We start from the raw sequence: 24936 nt of genomic DNA, 5'->3' as shown, positions 1-24936 counted from the left end.
TGTGGATGATATGCCTGTCCATTGAAGAGGCATATGCATCTGCTGATGTAGATGACTAGAAAGAAGTTGTCCATAATGAGATGGATTCAATTCTTTCTAATGGCACCTAGCAGCTATCAGAACGACCCCGTGATTTTAAGCCTGTGGGATGTAAGTGGGTGTTCAGGAAGAAGCTAAGACCTGATGGTACTATTGAGAAGTACAAGGCACCACTTGTAGCGAAAGGCTACACACATAGAGAATGCGAAGATTATTTTGACAGCTATTCGCTTGTCGCTAGACTAACTACCATTCAAGTACAATTTTCCAAGGCTTCCTTTTGTGGTCTTATCATCCATCAAATGGATGTAAAGAGAATTTTCCTTAATGGAGAGTTGGAAGAGGAAATCTACACTAATCAACCTGATGGGTTTGTAGTGAAAGGTGAAGAAAGAAATGTGTGCAAGTTGTTGAAATCTTTATATAGCCTGAAACATGCACATAAGCAATGACTGAGAAGTTTGATAGAACTTTAACTTCTGTAGGCTTTGCTATTAATGAGGCTGATAAGTGCATTTACGTCATGGTGGGGGCGAAGGTGTTATATATACTGTGTTTGTATGTGTATGATATTCTTATATTTGGTACAAACATGAAAGTAATAAACGAGGTCAGGTCTTTCTTGTCAAATAGCTTTGATATGAAAGATCTGGAAGAAGCTGATGTGGTTCTAAACATCAAGTTGCTTAAGAACGAGAATGGGATTACTTCAATGCAATCTCATTATGTTGAGAAGATCTTAAGCCGGCTCGACTATATTGAGAAATCTCCAACATATTATAATCCCAGTGTGGCACTTCCTAAGAACCGGAGAACTGCCATAGATCAATTGAGATATTCTCAAATCATTGGCTTACTCATGTGCTTAGCGAGCACGACTAGACCCAACATCTCTTTTGTTGTTAGCAAGTTGAGTAGGTTCATGTCAAACTCGGTACTGATCATTGGCATGCACTTGATAGGGTCATGCACAACCTATGTCGTACAATGAGTTATGAGATTCACTATTTGGGGCACCAAGCTGTGCTGGAGGATATAGTGATTCGAACTGGATCTCTGACATAGATAATCTCTACGCCACTAGTGGGTATGTATTTACCTTTGGAGGTGGCACGATGTCATGGAGATCTTACAAACAAACCAAATTGACGTGGTCAACTATGGAAGCAAAACTTACTACTTTAGACACAACCACTCTTGAATCAGAATGGATGTGTGAGTTCTTGATGGACTTGCCTGTGTTTGAAAAACCTGTTCCGATAATCCAACTGAATTGTGATAATTAAACAATAATTTTCAAAGTGAACAATTCTAAGCATAACGCGAAGTCATCAAGGCACGTAAAGAGACGTTTCAAATCTGTCAGAAAATTGTGAAACTTTGGAGTAATAACTGTTACATATATTCAAACAGACAAAAACCTGGCAGATCCCTTTATGAAGGGACTATCATGTAATGTGATATAAAGTGCATCGAGGGAGATGAGTTTGAGACCCGTAGATATTACACCATAGTAGTAACTCTACCTTTGTGATCGGAGATCCCGTGAATTAGGACATGGGAAACACAAGCTAGTGGTTTAATTGATGAGAGTTCTCTCTAACCTTCTCTATGTGAAGATGCACAACTCTGAATGATTGTAAGGCAGGTTGGCAACATGCCTTAATGTGATTCTGTTGGCTATTTTAGCAAAGATTTTGTCCTACAGAGCATTATTGAAAGAAAATACATATATGAGTCCGATTGTTAAACATTGCAATCTATGAGATTGGGGTGATCCTAGTAAACTCATGAAGAGACCACGAAGTATGACGTATATGCTTCACCCGCGGGGTAGGCTACTGGCAGCCATGTACTAGTTATGACTTTGAGTGAAACCATTCACGCAAAACTTGCAATTCATGGCTGCTCCATTGTTCAAGTGTGAATGGATGTAGCTTACAATTCTAGGCGGAAGTCTCTACTGAAACACTAGTATATATATATATATATATATATATATATATATATATATATATATATATATATATATATATATATATATATAGCCCAACTATTCTCGAACCCCCCTTAAGAGGGGTTCTAGAATAGCTATTCTCGAACCCCTAGCCTAAATAAAGACCTTCTAAACCCGAACCGAGCCCAACCAGAAAAACCGGCTACCCTAGCCGTAAGTGAACCTCTACATCTCCGGCCACCCGCACGTTCTCCACTTCCCCAACCCGACATCCTAGCATCGCCCCCAACCCCGATGCGCCGCTCCGGCGATCTCCCGCCGTGCGCCGGCAAGGAACTCCTCCCCTCTCCGCCTCGGAGATCTCCGCCCCGCCTCCCCGTAGACCTAACGTAAGTGCCGTCCCGCAAACCTCCCACCAGATCCCCATGTGCGCCCTGAAGAGCTTCCCCGTGCGCCAGACCGGAGGCCTCGCCTGGGCGCTGCGCCAGCTCTACCGGAGGTGTTCCTCTCTCTTACTTTCGCCTGACCGCACTTCCCACCACGGCGCCTTTGGATGGCCTCGATTCCGGCCGGTGCCGGGTCAGAGGAGCCACCGGAGATGGGGAAGAAGATCCCCCACTTGAACTTGCTTGACCGGATGTGGGAGTCCACCAACGCAGTTGCGAAATTGCGATCTCAAGCGCCGCGCGTGGCAGTCCGTCGGCCCGACGGATGGTAGTTCACCGGCAGCACACGGCATCAGTGCCTCCCGCGCAGCATAAACGAGTTCTCGTTCAGGTAGTGCGCAAGAGACTCGATTTTTACTCCTGCTATCTCACTAGCGCGCTGGTAGTTCTTGATGTGGTTAGGTTCAATCTTGTTTTTGTTGTCTCCGTGATTTTACATACTAATTAGTCGATGGTGTACATTCTACAGCATGCTACCGTACTCTCTCTAATTGATTCTCTCCCATAATTGTTTTTTCTGTTGTCGTAGGTCTGCCTACAGGACTACTGCTGATTATTTAGTGGTGAATGTCCTTAGAGTACATACCTTAACTCATCTAAATAATTTCCTTGCAGTCAGCGCTGGCTCAGTGTACTGCTGCTCCGCGCTCGCCCACAAATCAATAGTATAACCTTCCTTCGGCCATGGACCAACGCTGTCACGCCATGCACACAATAGCAGTGCCCGCCTCTCTATTGTCGCTTCTACGTCAGCACAGCGCCCTGGTAACCAGCAACACCGCCCCTTCCTTTATTCCTCTTACCAGATGAACTATGTAGTTTACTGTCTTCAAAGCATGAAATTCAGATGATGAACTTGTGAAGTTCAGTTGATGTGAGAAATTGAGCAGTGCTCGGATATCATGGGTGAATTATTTTGTTGTTTAAAAGGAGTTCAGATGGTGCTCCTCAATACTGCTCCTATGTAGTGCCGACTGCCGATGTTGGCCACTGTACGTCAACCACCTTGCTCAGAATGTTAGTCTGTCAGGCAGCATCATTCTGCTAGACTCCATTGGTTGCATCTGAAGTTCACATGTTCTCTTAAACTGCAAGTGATATTTTAGCATCTCTTAGTAGAATTTGTGTACTTGACCTGGGAGTTTAAAAATGTGTAATCACAAAATTGCAGCACTGATGTAAGTGTTTGTAATAGGAAATCCACTTGATCTAAGTTCAGCAACTGAGCATGCTACATCTGTCTAATTGATTATACGTCTCTCTACCTCTGATGGCTACGTCATGTCTGAGAGCGAGGATTTACATTAGCATTGAAAGTTCACTTTTCCCTGTGCGGTAAGTTCATTAATTCTTATCAGGAAGTTAAATTCGTCCGCCCCAAAAAACCTCGCTGTAATAAAGCAGGGAACAGAAGTTCACTGTGAACTGTAGGAGTTATTATTTAAACTTGAAAACATTTTATTGATTTGCTGGTTGGTTGGTAGCTGCTAACTTTTATTAATAAGCATGGAGATATTTTAAAAGTTTGGAATTTTTAAAAGCCGGCGTGTCTAGAGGAGCCTGAGCTGGAGCATTTCCTTGAGGCAATGGTTTGAGTGACAAAGAGGAAGCAACGGAAAGGCGTCTCCTGGGTGCTGATGCCTTTTTCAACCTACCATGCCATGGCCCTGTATGTCACACATCTTTTGAAGTTCATATTAGTGCCTTTCTAAGGTTCAGTTCTTGACTCTTTTGAAGTTCATATTAGGTTCGACAAAATGGCAGTTCTGGATCATGTGAAAACAGGGAAAATGGTAGTTCACTCTTCATACTTTCGTGGTTCTCTGTATTAAAAGTTAGAACTCCAGTTTGCTTATAGCTAGTAAAACCTTTACTCAGTAAGCTGCTGAGTTTGCTATGTAGAAACAAGAGTACTGCTTTCCAGAGGTTCAGTTTTGTATTCTGACGAAGTTCTATTTAGTGTTTCTTCTGAAATCCAGTTCAAGGTCATGACCATGTGTTTTCCAGAGGTTTAGTTTTATATTCTTCTGAAGTTCTGTCCAATGTTTGTTCTGAAATTCAGTTCAAGGTCATGACCATAACACTCTTTTGAATATTTATTAATTTAGATTCAAAGTCTTATCATTTCGGATGCAACCAATGTGCCATGCCATGGAAGCAAGTAAGCATTAAGATAAGTTCACTACATGTACATAGAGAAGTTCCTTTCTTAGTTAATTTATGTTACATTCTACCATTCATACCATCGCGTTTTGTACTTTCCTGATAATAGTGTGAACTCCCTATTTGGCCAAGATCATGAGACTACATTTGTGAAACCTCTCTTGCGACCCCTCCAACGAGCTCTATTGGTAAGTTCACTTCTTCTAATATGTGGAGTTCACATCTCCTAATTGGTAAATTTCACATCTCCCTGCTACTTCAGTTTAGATATTCCTGCTAGGTAAATTGGTCTTTCCGATTTGAAATTTTTTGTTAACTGAATTTTGAAGTTCACAAATGGATAAATGTGACGCTCAGATAGACATGAATGTGAAGTTCATGAATTTGTTGATGTTTGTTTTACAATCATGCTTGAAGTTCACCTCTTTTTTCTCTGGGATTTAGCCTTGTCCATTTTATCGGCAAGTTCGCATTGTAATTTCCTGGAAGTGCACATTTGTCTACGTGAAAGGAAGTTTATCTTTTTAGTATACATATTTTGGTCGAAACAATTCAATTTGACTTGCAAGAGAAGTCTGATTTAATGTGAAAAATAAAGTCCACTTGTCAAGCAATAGAGGTTTGTTTACTGAAAAGCCGAAGTTCACTTCATAAAAAAAATGCTTGTATGCTTATTAGGAGAACTATATTTCTGGAGTAATTTTCCACCGAAATATACCTGTCTATGTTGACAGTTGACACTCCTAATTTACAAAAAGTTGGCTTTAGAATAGCAGAGAAGTTCACTCTTGTTAAAATGCTGGTCCATATAAATTACTTGACATTTTTCTTTTGTATAAGAACTAGGATGATGTATTTTATCATTTAATATCTCAGCTTCTAAGACTATTACTTAGAAGCTGCCTTTGTTTTCTGTATCATTTTCCAAAGAATCAATACTGCTTGTTTTACATTTGTGCGAGTTCACTGGATGATTCGGAGTAGGATGGTTGCTACTAGATTCCTTGTGTTTTTTCCTTATCATTACCTTTTGTTTTTTTGATGATAGTTAGTCACTTTATTTTCAATTATATGCAGGCATACTTGCATGCAACTATAGCGGATGTTAACTCTAGATTCAATCTCCATATTTGGAACACATGTCCATGGCATGTCCCTTTTGAGACATTTGATTATCTAATCTTACTGCATATATGCAAGTAAACAATTCGAATATTATAGTTACACTTATTTGTTTTAATATAGTGAATGATAATATTTATCTTTATGATTGATGCAACACAGCTACAATATTCAGATATGTTAATGTTTTCTTTCAGTAGTTCGTCTAATATGTTCGCTTCTATTTTGTGTGGAGTTAGATTCATATATCTTCAGAAGTTCAGTTTTCCTATTTCACGTATTGCCTTGGTTATTTGACTATCTAGTTCTTCATAGTAAGTTGGATTTTATTGGCACTTTTTAAAAGCATAATGACTTACAGTCTAACATTGTTGAAAAAGTTGTTCTATGCTTATTAATTATTGGCAGGTTTACCATGACCAGGATGCCATCTCTATCTAGTGATTCTGATACAGTTCACATCTGACACTTGTGCAGTTCACATCTGAACCTGTATGAGGATGGGTTCTGAACTGCAAGAGGATGCATGCTCGTGATGGCGTCGCCGTCTCAGAGTAACATAGGATCACAGTGAGTTCATTAGGTGTAAAAGTTCATTTTATTCATCCATGAAACAAACTAAAGTCATTATTTGTTTCATAGATGAAAGTGCATTATATATAGATTGAGAAATTTCATTTTATTCATCTATGAAACAAACTTAAAGATCACGTGAGTTCATTAGGTCTAAAAGTGAAGTTCACTTTGCAAATAAAATGAAGTTCGCTAGGCATAAAAACTGAAGTTTGTTTCAGAAATTGTAAAAATAATTCAGTATAATAGAATCCTTGCTTGCTTCCACTCTGAATTATTTTATATTTCAGTCCGAGGTCAACACAGTAGCATTTGTTGATGAAAATGGAAATCTCATTTATTCTGGAAGCGGTGATAATCTGTGCAAAGTAGCTTGCTCTTACAAACTATTATTATGCTAGACAATATATATATATATATATATATATATATATATATAACCGAATTTCATTTAGATTTATTCACCATTTGAAACATATGAAGTGTGAAGTATTTTTATGTTGCAACCTCCAATTTATGAAAGACAGTAAACGCTGATTCTGGATGATTTTTTGTCAAGTAGAGTGGCAGTTGACTTGTTATGATTCCTGACAAAAAAAAGGAAGTTTGAAATTCAGGAAACGGATGATGCCTTAGCTAATTTTCTGTAGCATTTATCAACCTTTTTTTGGTAGCTGAAAGATATGCATTTTACAGGTGCATAAATAACATTAGATGGTTCAGTAGCTATGCCAATATCCTAACTTATCGAGTTTGTTCCTTTAGTATAGTTCATTACCTATAGACAACCATTTTTTATGCAAAATAACTGCTGCTAGTTCATGCGTGTACTCCTGGCAGTGTCACCATGAACTCCGGCTCTCCCGCATAGCCACAGCCGACACGGGACAAGCGCCGCCACAGGAGTTCACATGCCCCGCTGCGGTAGTTCACGCCGCTCTCCGCAGTGAGCATGTGAAGTTATATCTTTAGGTATGTTAACTGTGCCTCTTCGGCTGTCCGCTGCGTGATTTTGGGGAGTTTGCAGTGCAGTACCATCTGTTCCTATTCTATTTTCAAGTCTGGTATTGATCCCTCTTTGTAAACAAAAAATATAGCCATGCATGTGGTATTTTGAGAACTGATGAATGGCCATTTTTATTATTGCCGCGTGTCTCTTATCTATCATTTTTACTATTTTTCAGTGCTAGCAATTGCTAATTAGAAGTAATTCTTGTTACAGATTCCAATGTGATATTGTTCTACAGCCCTAACTGCAAGTAGAGCACCACAAGAGTTCATTGTGCCTCCCTCGGCAGTCCGTTGTGCGTAGCCGGGAAGTCCACACGCGCATACCCTGACAGTCCTGTGCGTGCCGCCGGGGCGTAAAACTACAATACGCTGATGTTTAGCCGCTGATTCACATGCATGTCCTCTGAACCGTCGATTCTTAGTTCTGCAATTAATACATGTCTTAGCTTGTTTTGGGGCGATGTATTGCAAATTGTAGGGATAAAAATAGGTTAATGGCTTGCTGTGATTTCTCCACTCTAGCTTATAAAGGTGCACGACACCTACTCTGTGGAACACAGTTGGTTGTGAAGTTCAGATAAATAGAGTCGTGGAGTTCAGAAAGAGACCAGCATGTGTGAAGTTTAGAGACATGCCTCGGCAGAGTTATTCTGAATTGTAATCTGTAGTCATTGAATATCTGGTAGCATCTCAAGTTCAGAAACTACAATTGTTTACATTTTTATCTTGTATATGTTCACTTCGTCTCCAAGATGAAATTCACTCCGCCTGTAGTTTTTTTTTTGGTTGTACAATTCTACCAAAGTGGAAGTTAATATATTTATGCGTTGTACACTTCTCTGAAAAAGTGGAAGTTCATTTTCTACCAAGCCATAGTTCACTTTAAACAAGCTGGAAATTTATTTTTGTCAATCTTACCTTTGTAAGCGGAGGAAGTTCACCATGAACATGCCGGAAATTTGCTTTTGTCAAACTTCACTTTGTTCCGAGCACGAAAGTTCACTTTGAACATGTCGGAAGTTCATTTTGAGCATCTATGTAACTTCTATACCATGATTGGAAGTTCACTAACAGATATCCGGAGGTTCACTTCCATAATCAAGCAACTCCATGTACTCTATTTTTTTTGGGCGGAAATCATACGTATAGAAATCGTCCGTACGACCTCTTATTCCGCAAATTGACCGGCGCTACATACAATTAGCACTAATATAACTCTATTAATACTCTAACACCCTGCAATGACACACGTAATTAATCTAGATGAGCCAATTTCAAAATGTTCTTGTGTCGGCGTTATCTTCGCTTTTGCGTATTTCGAAAATTAAATTTAAACAGTTTAGAATATGAAAAAACCTTCAACATGAAAAAGGTGCGCCTAGTCAATATCTTTCCAACGCAATATTATTTGCAACATTCCGACAAGTGGTTCGGAAATAAGACCCAAAAAACAGTATGAAAAACCGAGAAGTTAAAAAAGCGGAATCGCATATTTTCAAATCTGCTCTTAAGACAAAGAGAATTTGGAAACATGTTGTACATGAAAAAGGTGCGCCTAGTCAATAGCTTTCCAATGGTATATCATACGCATCAATCCGATAAACTGTTTGAAAACTAGAACCCCAAAACTGCACGAAAATAGAGAAATCCGCGAAAACGTTGTTTTGTATATTTAAAATTACTTTTAAAAAATACAGAATTTGGGGAAACAATGAACATGAAAAAGTTGCGAAATTTCCGTACGAATCCAACGGTATATTATACGTATCAATCCGATAAGCGGTTTGAAAATCATCATGAAAATACTGTCCGCACGAACATGCAATTCTGGTATTCCGTCGAGAAGTTCACTAGGAAAAGACCCGGAAGTTCAGAAAGGGTTCGAGAATAGTTATTCTCGAACCGGTTCGAGAATAGCAGACCTATATATATATATATATATAGACAAAAGTTTTGGTACGTAACCTTACCCCGGTGCTAGCTATGGTTGCCGTTCATATGAGTGCCAAGATCTGTGCTAAGAGTATGGGAAGAATAGGGGAATCATTTCCAAATTAGCATCTGCCGATTTAGTGGATCGATGTCCTGCAGGCGACGACAGCGTCAGGCCAGCAGGCCACTCTGTCCACGCCCTGGTCGCTCTGTGCAGAGAGCCGTTGTGCTCGTCGGTTCTACCACAGTCAACATGCAGATTCTTTCAGCTTGCATGTGTACCACGGTCGTACAGACCTTTTCTCTCCATCCCATCTTTACTTTTCCCTACTGTGCTTTATCGAGAGCGGCAAAAAAGGAGGCACCCTGTTTCCATTCTTCGAGCGCATGGCCAGGGAGATGCTGCGGCCGGTGAGCCTCAAGGACCACAAGATGCACCAGCAGGTGGAGGAGGGATTCCACACCGCCGGCGACCATCGCTTCAGCCCCGCCGAGCTGGGCGAGATCATGCTCACGGTGTTCGTCTTCCCGCGCCCAGCCCCGTGTTCGTCTTCCGCCGCCGCGGTCAAGATCCCGCCGCCGTCGCCGGAGCCCGAGGCCGAAAGCCTCATCGAAAAGATCGACTCCTGCTGTCGCGTCCCCACCTTCTCCGACGTAGCCGTCGGTGCAAGGGCGCGGTCGTGTGGGAGCTCAAGCGCGCCCACCTCGCCAAGTACACGCCGCTGTGTGGGGCTGGACCACCGGGTCATGGCGGCGCTGGTGAAGATGGTCGCAGCGAACCTGTTCCACGCGATGCCGCCGCCGTCCTCCGGGTGCCCTCTCGCCGAGGCGGGCGCCGACGCAGAGGAGCCGCTGCGGCGTTGCTGCTCCTGCCCGCACCTCGGCTCGGTCTACGATGTGCTCCTCGCGGCCGTCGCCGCCACCGACGCTCAGTCCCTCCGCGCGCACGTCGACCGGCGCTTCCTCACCGCCCTCCTGGCACTCTCCAAGCTCACCCTGGAGCGCGCCTTCATGCCCTCCTCCGATTCACCAACGAGGCCTCGTCGCTGTCCTCCTCCTCCGCGCTCCGCGGTCGTTGGCGCCGCCGGCGTCTGCGAGGTGCTGGAGATATGCGGGAGCATCATCAACGGCTTCATGGTGCCGCTCAAGGAGGAGCACCGGGGTTCCCGATGCGGGTATTGCTGCCGCTGCACCGTACCGGTGGCTCCACGCCTACCACCGTAGCTCGTCTACTGCGTGCTGCCGTTCCTGCACAAGCACCCCGGGCTCGCCTGCGCCGTCGTAGATGGGTTCTCCGGCGGTGGCCGGTCACCAACCGCCAGAAGGAGGTGCTGCTCATCGACGAGCTGGAGGAGATCGTGGAGGCGCTCGAGCAGCTCCAGTTCGACGCCATCGCTGTACCCATACACAACCGGATTGCGCGCTGCTCCACCAGCTGCAGCTCCCAGTTTCCGGATTGGCTTAGTTCGTTTTTAATTTCTTCAGAGTATGTGAAAAGAGCGCTATTGCAATTTCTGTACGAGCAAATTTTGGATATGTACTGGAGGGGGATACGCGTATAGTTGTATTGCGTCACAATTTTTCCTCCTGTCCAGTTCGTGAGAAAAGAAGAGACAGTTTTCTTGTCAATGCATTTTCTTTTTCTGCATTTTTACTTCGCATCTTTGTGAATTGTGAATGGTGCTTACCATGTTTTATATAAATGCTGGTGCCTGAAGTTTTGGGCAAAAATCATCTTAGAGGAGATCCGGTGTGGGTGCTTCACTTTTGACCATGCTTATACAATTGGGTGGATGCTAGCTACATACCTCGTCCTCCTGGTAGATGCATCTTATTGTCTCTGTGATGGGTTTTCGTGTGGACAAATCTATCACCGCAATACCTGCTCTAGTTCTCGGTTTAGATTTTAATTTTCCCTCTCAAAGGAGAAATACTGAAGTTTGTGATGCTCAAAAGTACAGGTTCAGCTTCTTGTGTCAATTTGTGAAGGAAGATTGCTTCTTTTTTTCTCTCGTTCATTTTCTGTTGTGCTGAAGTCTAATACAACCTAGGTCGGATTTATTTTTAGATGGGGTACTTCAATTTTTAAGTTGTGGTGCTGAATAATTAGATCAGCATATGAATGACATGTGATATCGCAGATAACGATTTACTTAAGTTCTATGCACTTTACTGTTTCAACCGAGGTGCTTGATGCATTTGTTGGGAGGGTGCTAAAATATTAAAATTCTGGTGCTCAATAATTTTCTTGACATATAAAAAGACATGTGACATCCGATTTGCAAGTGTGATTATTATTCTATTAGGTACTTTGGTATTTTAACCTAGGTGGGATGTATTTTTAGATGTGGTACTTCAATTTTTAAGTTGTGGTGCTAAATAATTAGATCGACATATGAATGATATGCGATATCGTAGATAACGATTTAACCAAAGTGATTGATGTATTAATTGTTAGGAGGGTGCTAGAATATTAAAATTCCGATGCTGAATAATTTGCTTGATATATAAAATGACATGTGACATCCGATTTGCATGTGTGATTATTAGTTTATTAGGTACTTTGCTATTTCAACCTGGATCGGAAGTACTTTTAGATGAGGTACTTCAACATTTAAGTTGTGGTGTTGATACCATATTGGCGATGTACGACATATACCTACCCTCGGTGTCGGTGTACCAGTAATGTAGCTTTAATTTGTCGAACAATGTATGTTTTGATGCTCAATCGGAGCATCAATTTGATGTCGAACTATGATCATCGCATAATTACCCGCGCCATTTCAAATTCCGCTTTTCAGTTCCATTTTTACGGTTTCTAATCTGCGCCACTGCCAAATTCGAATGAACTATCGTTTTCGGAAGACTGAAAACCACTTTTTCGGGTTCTGTTAGAGATGCTCTTAGGCAGTTTTGGTGCCGGATTTTTTTTTTGAAGGGTGCTTGAACAACTAATTTGTGGTGCCGAACAACTAGCGGGGTACGACATATACCTAATCAAGGTGCTTGTAGAGCAATTCAAAATCCTAAATCCTAAGTACTGAATGATCTGTTAGTAGAGTTACCTAAACTAGGTGCTGTTGTACGAGTACCGATAGCCATATAATGAAGGTACGGCTTACCTCAATGTAGGTGCTTGTATAATATTTCATATCTCCGCATCGTAAGTACCGAATTATATATTAGTGAGGTACGACATATACCTAATCAAGGTGCTTGAAGAAAAATTCAAAACCCTAAACCCTAAGTACCGAATTCTAATATAACTGAAAATAACCAAGGTGTCGATAGAAGTATATATGAATGTTCGGCTTTAATCAACAATATATTGAAACTAGGTGCGTTATAATTGAATCGTCGGTACTCGATGCTCTCTTGTGGAGGTGCGACATATATTGAAACTAGGTGCCTTTTAAGATTTGTTGTATTGATGTCGAGGTACCGATAGAAGCATATATGAAGGTGCGGCTTAAAACGGTGGTTGGTGCTTAGTTTAGACTAGTACATCACATACATTAACCAAGGTTTGTTACAATTGAATTATCGGTACCGATTCTCTTTACCATCGGGTACCGGATGAGTACTAGTCGAGGCACCCTAATCCCTATAATACAACCCTATATAAAACCATAGTACCCTAAATCCAAGGTACTCGATGCTCTCTTGCGTAGGTGCGGTATATATCAGAGTTAGGCACTTTTGTTAGATTATCGCACTGATGTATCGGTTTGCCTTGTGCTCGAGGTACTGAATGCCATATTGGCGATGTACGAAATATATCTACCCTCGGTGTGATTTTTAAGAGCATATTGGTGCACTAATATAACTGAAAATCCTAACCCCGTAAGCACAAAATCCTATATCCAAGGTACATAATGCTCTCTTAATGAGGTGCAACATATATCGAAACTAGGTGCTTTTTAAGATTTGTTGTATTGATGTATCATGTGCATTATACTCGAGGTACCGATAGAAGTATATATGAAGGTGCGGCTTAAATCGACGATTGGTGCTATATTTTTGAGTCACTTGAAGTTTGGAAGTTGGTTATGTTTTGAGTCACTTGAAGTGTACACAAAATGTATTACGGTAACTACATGGGAACATGAAATTAGTAGGTAGTTTTGAAGTGATTTATATCCACTAGAGTTCACGTGCTTTCTGCCTCATATTACAAACTCCAATTCCAGTGTCGTAAAACTCGTACGCATTTACGTTAAAATTGTACGAACGGCACACAAATTAACGTATGAGGCAGGACACTTGCTTCTTGGGCCTCGCATACCATACTGAATTTAATCAGAGCCACCCACAAGAACAAGCGCATACAAAAGAACTAAATGAGGTGATTAATTGGTCTGTGCATTAGCACATACTTTCGGTTGTTGGTCAGTGGACATGACACGATTTTATCCTGTCTTCGTCCAGGATGAAAGATGAGTGGTCATCACAAGAGCATGGGTTAGCCGGAATCATAATGTTTGAAGTACCGACCCGAGCTATCAATACCAGTCAGATACAACCTGAGAACGCAGGCTAGTTTGAACGATAAATTACCGGAATAGGCAATGGATCCGTCTGCTAGATACTACTGATCTGTAACGCTCTGGTTTGAAATCACTGCACGTCTATGGCCCATTGACCTGCACAACGCTATAGAAATAGGTTGAATTCGGATTCAAAATGGATGCTCAGGTCACAATGTACACTAAAACAGAAACATGATTCAAAATCCTGCACACCAGTGGTCCACGTGACAAAAACTAGGAGAGAGAAATCCCCTTTTCACTCCATTTTCATGGCTCACACTACAAACTAGTGAGAGAAAAGAAGTACCAATCCCAAAGCATATGGACGGTGATGATAGCTAGCGCCCGGGTTTGGTTACGTACCAAAACCACGTCCTATATATATATATCCAAAATAGTGGGCTACCATGGTGGCTAGCTATGCACACCCCAGCAGCCGTCCGATCTACTGCATATTACACCGGATATACAATCGAGAGCACAATCTACAAACTGATCAAGCTAACACCGTCTCTCACACAGCTGGCCAGGAGCACATTTTTCAAATTTTGAATCCACGGCAAGACATGTAATACACTTTGTAATACACACTCTTCAGTTCCAAGGAAAGTGTATTTTCATAAGTCCAAACGTTTATCCAAACCATTCTACCAACCGAAATACTAGTCCATATGACATACAGTTATTTCAACGTGAGGTCTCCACCGTTTGTATCTACCAGCTCCATTTAGCTACCGCTGGTGCTAGTCCAATGCATGGTCACAAGAGGAAGAAGAATTAGGATGCAGAAGGATAGACGACCGTGGCGATATACCCATCTGGGTGTGCTGTCGAGGGAGACATGTTCGGCAAGCTCCCAGATGATATGATCATCACGTACTCCCACCCCTCTCATTTTTGTTAATGCTTGCGATCAAAATACATTTTAGGAGGAGAGCTCAAATCTTTCAATGTGGCGGCAGGTGCAGGAGAAGGACTGGACGGCGCAGTGAAGGACGGCGTGAGCGTGATCTCCTTCTCCATCGACGTGTTCCACGACGTGCAGTTCAACTACGACTTCATCGACATCGCCACGTACAAGGCCATGTAGTGCAGTTCTTTGTCAGCGCCACGGCCGGCAATGCCGCGCCGACCATCAGCTCCGTGGGCAACAACACGCCGTCGATGCTTACTGTCGCGGCCGATACCACGGACCACGTGATCCGCACCACCGTCCAACCATTGCGCGTGTTGTCCATGATGGACATCGTGTCCGGCTGGACGCCGCAGTGAAAGACGACGTCAACGTGATCTCCTTCTCCATCAACGCGTCCAACGACAAGCAGTTCAACTACGACTTCATCGACATCGCCACGTACAAGGCCATGGAGCGCGACATCTTCGTCAGCGCCGCGGCCGGCAATGCCGCGCCGGCCATTAGCTCCGTGGGCAACGGCGCGCCGTGGATGCTCACGGTCGCGGTCGGCACCACCGTCAAACTCGGCAACAGCCTAACGGGTAGGAGCTCGATGAGGAGTCACTGTTCCAGCCACGGAAGAGCACCGTTGGACACCAGCTCCCACTCGCGTTCCTGGCGCCGACATCGACCCGGACGACCCTGGCTGCAGCTCCCTCTCCGACAACGATATGCACTTTGTCAGATTGCGTGCAAAGGGCAGGAGGCAACGGAAGTGCGGGCTGGCAGCACCAGAGTGCGGGGGAAGGCGGCGGCCCGGGGCCAGCACCTCTGCTGCTGCCCAACCGGAGATGGAGAGGGAGCAAGCAGTCTCAATCGCATGCCAAAACGAACGTTGAACACCAGCCATCACTGAAATTTCAAACGCAGTTCCGAGTGTAATGACATGCTCTTTGCTTGCAAGCATAGTCATTTTGCACAGTATTGTACTATTCTTCTTGCAAGTGTAGTCGTTTTTGTATTTTTTGAACTGGGAAACATTCTTCTGTATTATCTTGTTGTCAGTTTTGCAAGTGTCTAAACTCAGTATACAAATACAAGTCCATGTCATTTCAAATACAGGCACGCAAGTCCTAGACAAATTACTAACTAACTATGAGTTCGATAGGACTAGTTCTTAAAAGTATAGATAGTTTCAGTTTTAGTCTTGTAAAATTGAGCTACAGGTTACCTTCACTTGCTATGAAGAAGTTAATTAAAGTTTTACGTCTGGCCATTTTAGTATAGATGCTTTCAGTTTCACGTCTGGCCATTACAATTAGGTTTGAGGACAAATGGCAGGCGTTTCCATCTGTAGCATGAGCTATAGTATAAGTTAAAGTACCAACCCAGCAACATGCCAAAACCAACGCCAGCTATGTTTGTAGTTTCGAATGAAATTTCAGCTGTAATACCATGCATTTTTCTATTAGGAGTCGTTTGGAAGCCAGGCTTTCATTTCATTTGTAGCATTTTGAAATGAATACATGCATTCATTTCATTTACATTGTAATTCCAGAAATGGACACTTGTTTGGTTGTCACAGGAATTGCAAATGACAATATAATTCAATATTGAATTTGTAAATGGCTTCCACAAGAATTGCAAATGACAGGTCTCAGCTTGGAATTGTGTTTACCCATGGTGTCATTTTGCTGGATTTCCTAAATGAAATGATGACCCAATTCTGTGACAACCAAACAGCCCACCTATGGAATTCCAAAATGAATTCCAGAATTCCAGGCCCAAATGATGGATACCAAACGACCTCTTAGATGTAACACTTAAAGAGCAAACCATACACAGAGTGGAAAAAGAAACACAAGTCTCATCTATATTTTGGAACTGTATTTTGAAGCAATACACTTTGCAAAATCTCCTGTATAGTTGTTTGCTGCATCTGAATTGGTCTCGTGAGTTCTTGTCCACTAGAAAGAAATTTGTTCTACATGTAACGGGTAGCTATGCAAGCTAAAGAACGTTACTCAGAGTGTAGAAACAAACGCAAACATCATGTGTATTATAAAGTGTAGATTTTTGTGCATTACAGTCCAGGTTGCAAACGCAAGCATCATGTGTATTATAAAGTGTAGATTTTTGTGCATTACAGTCCAGGTTGCATTATCATTTCCTCAGATTGTACAATGTAGAATACATCTATCAAATCAGGCCAGCATGCAAACGGCTGCAAACGTCTCACACAATTCCGTTAGTTGAGTACATTGTAATCCATAGGAATCTTGATCCCTTCTCAGAATATTATTCTGAGCACCGCCGGTCGTATAAGAGGCGCGATCCGGGAAAAGGGCTCTCCAACCGTCCAACAAACAAAAAAAATGCCCCCGCACCCTGGTCGTCTCCAACATCCCACTCCCACCTACCATGATCCCCCGACCACCAAGCGCCTCCTTCCGCAGCCGCCGCCTCCCCGGTAACCGCCGCAGCCGCCGCCTCCTCCTCTGTTAACTGCCGCCGACCTCCGCAATCAGCGCCGCCGCAGACCTCCGCAACCATCCCCACAACTGCCGCCCAACCGTCTTACCTGATGGCCAAGCTCCCGCCGCCGGCGAGCCACGCGCTGCTGCGCGCGCCGCTCCCCTACCCACACGCTGCCGCCCCTTGCGCGGGCGCCAACCCTACCCACAGGCGCCGCTCCTTCTTCCCTCGCCGCTGACGCGGCCACAGCTTCCTCCGTCGCGCTTCTGCACGGCTTCGCCATCTTCCCCTGCGACCGCCCGTCAGGGAACTGCTCACCATCGCCGACCTGTCCGATCCATCCCCTTCCCGACCTCACGTGCCCTGCGCCCCTCTGGATTGGGCTCCATGCGCTGCTCCCTCCGGCGGTGACGACGACCACGCGTGTACTTTGCTGTTCAACGGCGACCACGCCCGTGCTTTGCAGTGACGAACTGCCCGACTCAGCTAGAGATAGGGTCGGTCGTAGTTACTGTGTTGTTCTTTGACAGGTTCTGTTTTAGTCCATGTTCATGTTCAAGATTTTCTGCAGAAATAAGTACATATGATTTTTCATCGGCAGTAGGGGAGTGCTGTTTGGGCAGTACAGGTAGATGATCTTGACGTGATACACCCTCCGATCACCCAGAACAGGAAGTGTTGTCTACTGCCGGCAGAGGCCAGTTCGCATGGTTACTACGTCTGCAAAAATGGGCAATGATTTAGCACAATTATTTCAGGCTGAATGTAAATTATTTTTTGAATGACCCGATAACAGAAGATTGCAGAAGATACTGCAAGCAGTTGTTGATTACGTGAGTTTGGGCGTGCAAACTAGAGTACACGGCTAGAGCATGTTGATTCAGATTGATTCAGATGAGAATTGTACAACCTCTGTATTTTGTTCTGTTCGTTGCAGTCTAGGTTGATTCAGATGAGAAGTGCAAAACTTATAGTGCTAGGACGTGTACATGTTAGATATGGGAAGTGTACAATCCAGCGAGTTGCCATCCAACCGACCCTCTCTCTACCAACGTGTAGCGATTAAACCTCCTTCCCCATGCCTGCAGCTCCTCCCTGCAAGATGGCATTGATGTCTGCGGTAAACTTGACTAACTGAAGTGTGCGCTGTTGTTCCTTGTTAAGAACTAGTAGAACGTGGGATGACAAACAACATTTTTGTCAGATGGCCCGCTAACATGCATGAAGATCCGGTTGTTTCTTTTGGATTTTTTCTTGTTATATAGGCATATGTAGCACCTAAGTCTGTCAGCGGATTGCATAAAAAATCACCGTTGTGCAGTGCATATAAGTCATATGTATTTCAGAAAGTGTACTTTTAAGATGTACATATACATTCTACACCTCAACATGGCACACATGGAATTCTGCAGCTCCAGCTGCCTGGAATTCCGCTCATGCCGGCATGGACTCCCGCCGCCGATGAATGCCTGTGCAAGCTGTAGGTCGTTGTGCCATCCATCAACTCGTGCCCAGCTTGGTGCTATCTAAGAATTTTTCTGTTTCTTGTGCTAGGCAGTACATGCAAGTTCAGAAGATAAGTTCAATCCCACCATTGCAGGAAGTGCAAGTGCATGTTTTTGATTTTGGAGAGGGCAAAAATCGGGAGATTAAGTACACCCAATAGTGTCTAGAAGTACAAGACTTTGGGTATAATTGTATAAGCAGTACATATATGCTCCGTGGTGAAGTCCATCCGATCCGTGCGGGAAATATCAAGGAAGAGGCTAGTCTTCTGCATTTTTGCTGCCACTTAGTCATCAACCGATCATGTTGTTCATTTCTCTAGTGCTTCTGCCAAGCAGGCCAAAGGCGTGGAGGCGTGGAACTGCTACTGGGGCATTCCACATCTTTTCTTATTCGAATGAAACTTCAGGTGTTGCTTGCCAGATTTTACTCGCACTATCGTTATATGCAAAACACATACATATGATATAGGGAAAAAAATTGACCTTGTGTGGTGGAGAGAACGCAGTGATTTATGTGCGCCAAGCAGTGATTTCGAGAAGTACAAGTTGTGCCTAGATGATAAATACAAATGGAGAGTTTAGATAAATTCAACGAAGTACCCGTATATCATTCCGTGAAGTGCAACCCGTTGTCCGGGGAAGTTCAAGTTGGTAGTCAGAATATTAGACTGGTTCTCCTTCCATATCAAGCTTGTCGGTAATTAAAATGTCTGCTGGGAAGTACAAGCAGTAGCGTCTGGAAGGACGAGACATCTGGTTTAGAAAGTACATGTCTTGTCTTTCTAGAAGTTTAGAGTACACGTAAAGTGGTAAAATATAATTTTCCTGAAGTACACATGTCAAACATTGGGAAGTACGCTTAATTAGTTTGTGTGAATATTCGACCCGCCTCGTAGCGCATAAAAATAATAAAAAAACATCCAAATTTTTTCACCTCACAGGAAGAAAAAGCGGTGATTCCGAGAAGTACAAGCGGCGAATATGGAAAGTACAAAGGGTCAGCTTTGGAAGTGCAAAACAAAATAATAATGTCATCCATGAGGAAGTTCAAATACTTAACGATGAGAAGTACAACCATTCGACACGAACAGTACACCAACTTAATATAGGGAGTATAAGAAAACCGGCAAAATTCAAATGTAGAAAAAACAAAATAATAACGTCATCCGCGAGGAAGTACAAGCTCTGATTCCGAGAAGAACAAGCAGAGACTACATGAAGTACAAGCGGTAATTACAAGAACTAAAAGTATTCAAAGAACATACACTCCCACATAGGTTCACATAGCAACATTGTGAAGTTCAAATATTAAGACCCGGGAAGCGCAGAATCCCATAAATAGAGTGTAGGGACAATCTAAAATTATCATTCGGAAACACACATGTTTAGTATGGTCATGGACCTCAAACGAACATTGTTCGAGAAAATTATAGCCGTTCTACTGAAAACTTTCGTGAAACCACGCCGAGAAGTACAACTGCATTGAATTAAAAGTACAAGTTCATCTAAACGGAAGTTCAGTGCTATGTTTTTACGGGGCGGAAATCTTTTGTGCCAATCTCATCGATCTAATCACCGATCACTACAATAATCGTCACCATAAGCTTTATATGATAGATTATGTGTCTAATTTCATTATCTAATGCATTTCACAACAAATAAATGGATCTAATCCATTAAATTCAAGTCCCTATCTTGCAAAATATACCGAAAACATGATTTTAAAACTTGTAAAATTAGTTTTAAATTGTTTATATTTGGAAAAAATGGTAGATATAAAAAAGATGTGCCTTTTTGACACATTTCCAACCGTATATCATTTCCGTTGTTTAAATATTCCGCATGGAAATCGTGGGAAAAATCATTCGGTGCCCGTCATATAAAACGGACGGACAATAATTCAAGTTATTCTCTTAAACTTCAAGGAACTAGAGAAAACAATTAAAATAATAAAGTTGCGCCTAGTCCATAGCTTTCCAACGCCATATTATTTGCACAATTCCGACAAACGGTTGAAAAAAATCATCCAAATTACTGCTCGCTCGTTTTTTAGTACGTCCGAATTTCGTATTTTCAAAATTATTCAAAAACTGTGAGGATTTAAAAAGAACGTAAATCATGAAAAAGTTGCGCAATTTCATTATCTATCCAACGGTATATCATTTGTAGAGTTTCGATAAGCGATTCAAAAATCAAATGAAAAGTTTGTTTTCTGGCCATATAGAAGTGTTTTCATATTTTCAAAATTAAATTTGAACCGTGTAAAATCTGGGAAAAGTGTGAACATGAAAAAGTTGCGGGTTTTCATTATGTATCCAACGGTATATCATTTTCACAATTCCGCTGAATGGTGGAGAAACTCGAAGTATAATTAGTAGCTCTGAAGAAACGGGAAGTTCAAGTAAGTTCCGACAGAAAGGTCAACCCTGTTATCCGGGAAGTTCAACCATTCGACACAAGAAGTACAAGCACCTATTATAGAAAGTACAAGAAAACCGACAAAATCCAAGTGTAAAAAAACAAAATAATCCCATAACCCAAGAGGAAATTCAAATAGTTGATGGAGAGAAGTACAACCATTCGTCAATAGCAGTACACCCACTTAATATAGGAAGTACAAGAAACTGGCATAATTCAAATGTAGGAAAAACAAAATAATGCCATCATCCGCGAGGAAGTACAGGGAGTTATTCCGCGAAGTACAAGCGGAGACTACAGGAAGTACAAGCAGTAATTCCAGGAGCTGCAAATTGTAGAAAGAAAATACTCACACATAAGTTCACATATCAATGTTGGGAAGTTCAAATATTAAGATCCACGAAGTGCAGAATCTCTTAAATAGAGTCTAGGGAAAATCTAAAACTATCATTCCGAAACACATGTTTAACTATTGTAAAACACAATAGTATCGATACATTTCCGGAAGTACAACCACGAAGGCCAAGAAGCACAAGGACATGTCGCGAGAAGTTCATATGCGCGTGGTTTTGCTGCACATTTTGTGTGGTGAAAATTATAGCTCTGTTTTACTGAACACTTTCATGAAACCGCACAAAGAAGTACAACCGCATTTCCCAATAAGTACAAGTTCACGTCGAGGGAAGTTCAGTGCTCTGTTTTTATGGGGCGGAAATCTATTGTCCAAATCTCATCGATTTGATCACCAACCACTTCAATCATTGTCACCAAAAGCTTTATATGGTAGAGTATATGTCTGATTTCATTACCTACAATATTTTACAACAAATAAATGGATCTAATCCATCAAATTGAAACCGTTATCCCACAAAATATACCGAAAATATGATTTCAAAACTTCTAAAATTACTTTCAAATCGTTTGGAGTTAGCAAAAATGGTGGATACGAAAAAGATGCGCCATTTTGAGACCTTTCCAACCGTATATCATTTGCATTGTTTAAATATACCGCATGGAAATCGCGGGGAAAATCATTCGGTGCCCGTCACATAATAAATGCGGACAGTAATTCGTGTTATTCTACGAAACTGTAAGGAATTAGAGAAAACAATTGTAATAAGAAAGTTGCGTCTAGTCCATAGCTTTCCAACACCATATCATTTGCACCATTCCGATATACGGTTGAAACAAATCATCCAAATTACTGTCCGCTCGTTTTTTGAGTACGTCCAAATTTTGGTATTTTCAAAATTGTTCAAAAACTGTGAGGATTTTGAAAAAACATAAAACATGAAAAAGTTGCGCAATTTCATTATCTTGCCAACGGTATATCATTTGCACAGTTTCGATAAGCGATTCAAAAACCGAACTAAAAGTTCGTTTTCTGGCCATATAGAAGCGTTTTCGTATTTTCAAAATTAAATTTAAACCGTGCAAAATCTGTGAAAAGTGTGAACATGAAAAAGTTGTGGTTTTTCATTATCTATCCAGCGGTATATCATTTGCATAGTTACGACAAATGCTTGGGAAACACGAAGTAGAATCAGTAGCTCTGAAGAAAATGGGAAGTTCAGGTAAGTACAAGTCGGTGCTCAGAATATTATTCTGCAACCGGTTGCAGAATAGTGCTGGTATATATATATATATATATATATATATATATATATATATATATATATATATATATATATATATATATATATATATATATATATATATAAACAAGTAGTGATTATTGGTAAATCTCTAATTACGAATTTGATATCTGGTGGAGGATTGTTGAAATATTTGGCCCATATGTAGTGGCCCATATTAAATTTCAAATTTTCCTATAAATCTTAAAGCCGACATATGTGATAGCCTATCCGAGTTTGAGCCGGTGGCATCTCTGATGGCTCACAAGTGCAGGACATCAATTGTAGTACTTTTCAATAAAGAAAGGTTGTCGAACTAACGAGGATCTGAAGGTATTGGTGAACAAAAATAACAAGAAAGCAGCAATAATAAAGTAACGGTTTTTGGTGTTTTGGGTATATAGTTTGCAATAAAAATAAAGTGCGGAAAGTAAATAGCAAATAAGTAAATGATCCCGATGTGAGAAAAGCCCAATCCTCTATGAAGCAAGAGGACAAGCTAAAGTGTGTGTGTGTGCTTATATGAGATAAAAGTTCCCGAGGGCGGCATGGATTCACTAGCATCTGAGTTCTAAACGACATGGTAAATATCTTGTCAAACTTTATTCAATTAGGGGTGGAGCCTTAATTAGGTGCAGCCATAAACATGTGCAAATACACCCCTTATGATGGATCCTAGAGCCATTTTCATGTGCAAGTATAGGAATCATTAAGACATAAATGTCCCATCATAGCCATAAGATTTAGGGTCCCCGACATAAACCCCTCTAATGCAACCCATAGTGTTGGAAGACGGTTTCTGTCATTCCGACCCCGTCAACATTAATGCATTATATCAAAGTGCAGCCCTATGAGCCCATATAGGTGAAGTAATATGTAGTAGACATTCGCATAAATCCATCATAGAATAACATAAAAGATAGAACTTGAGCAAATACTCATTGCACATCATATAAAATCATAGCCAGATCATCCTATGCCCTCAGGAACATGAGGAACTACTCACAAGTGACAAACATAATATGGACCAGAGGTATAATGGTTCCAACACAATCTGAATATATAATCTCCCCACCAAATAATGACAAAGTACCAATCACGAACATGCAACAACACTAAAAACAATATCCGGGGTTCAATTCAACACAAACTAGCTATGATAGGGAGATATGGTAGATGGTGATGGTGGTGATGATGGTGTTGTGGAGATGTTGATGGAGATGCCTCCTCCCAAGCCAAGGAGGAGTGGGGATGTCGATGTCGTCGCTTTCCCCTTCACCGGAGGCACTGGTGCAACATGATCTGCCCTCTCCCGGAGTAGGAGAGGACTTTCGCCTCCGCCGCCGCCTCAATAAATCTCGGGAAAAATATGGCTTAGGTTTTTGGGCGAAACGGAGCGTCTGGGATAAAAGGGGGCCCGAAACGATGTCCGAGGTGCGAACGAGGGTGGGTGGCGCGGCCAAGAAGTTGGGCTGTGCCACTTGTGCTCGTTTGCACCTCGTGGCCCCTCTCGCGTGCTTCTTTCGCTCATGGCCTTCCTTTGGGTGAAAAACTAATCAGGTAATTTTCCCTGATTTTTTGTGATCTAGAAACTCGTGAAAACAAAAATACGAAAAAAGAGGTTTTCTGCCTCCCAGGAATTAAGTACCAAAGAAGGGGATTTTGTAGGAAAGTTCCGGAAATCATCTAAAAATGCATAAATAACAATGTATGAAGGCAAATAACAATGAAAACTAACTCTATATGTAGCAATAATAATGATGCAAAATGCACATATCAATCTCACAAGGGAGTGACAAGAGGTGGGAAGTTTAGTACCACATGGAAATTTGGAAGGAAGTTAGACCACCTTATAAGGCGGGCTGTTCCACCACTAGTAGTTGAGTGAGAAGAGGGGTATAACACGTGCGCTCCACCTCCTCCTCGCTCGTTCATCTCGACATGACGCGCGCGTGCGCGCGGCACGCTCGTGTTCAGTGGATTGATCCTTGAGCCGAGACTTTCCTTTTATTTTGCAGTTCAAGAAAACGAATAGAGTTCTAGATGGACGCGTCACAGTTAGTCGGATCGGGCCGCTCCTGGATCGTGGGCCCATGTTGCCTCTAAGCCTATATAGTATAGTGTCCCAAACTGAACGTCGAGATTGATCCTCCCCAACGGATAAGCTCCTTGTCGCCTCTAGTCCCCACAGACGGCGCCAATTGACAAGGTATTAACTTATCAATGCCTACGTA

General features: G+C 42.1%; 1 pseudogene; it reads left to right on the top strand.

The window, feature by feature from the left end:
• Positions 1-9521: 9521 nt before the first annotated feature.
• Positions 9522-10895, top strand: LOC127299867 (serine/threonine protein phosphatase 2A 59 kDa regulatory subunit B' gamma isoform-like; annotated as a pseudogene).
• The last annotated feature ends 14041 nt before the right edge of the window (positions 10896-24936 follow it).

This window comes from Lolium perenne, chromosome 5 (genome assembly GCF_019359855.2).
Source record: "Lolium perenne isolate Kyuss_39 chromosome 5, Kyuss_2.0, whole genome shotgun sequence".
Lineage (NCBI taxonomy): Eukaryota > Viridiplantae > Streptophyta > Magnoliopsida > Poales > Poaceae > Lolium > Lolium perenne.
The sequence above is the reverse complement of the archived record's forward strand: the minus strand, read 5'-3'. Positions and strand labels throughout refer to the sequence as shown.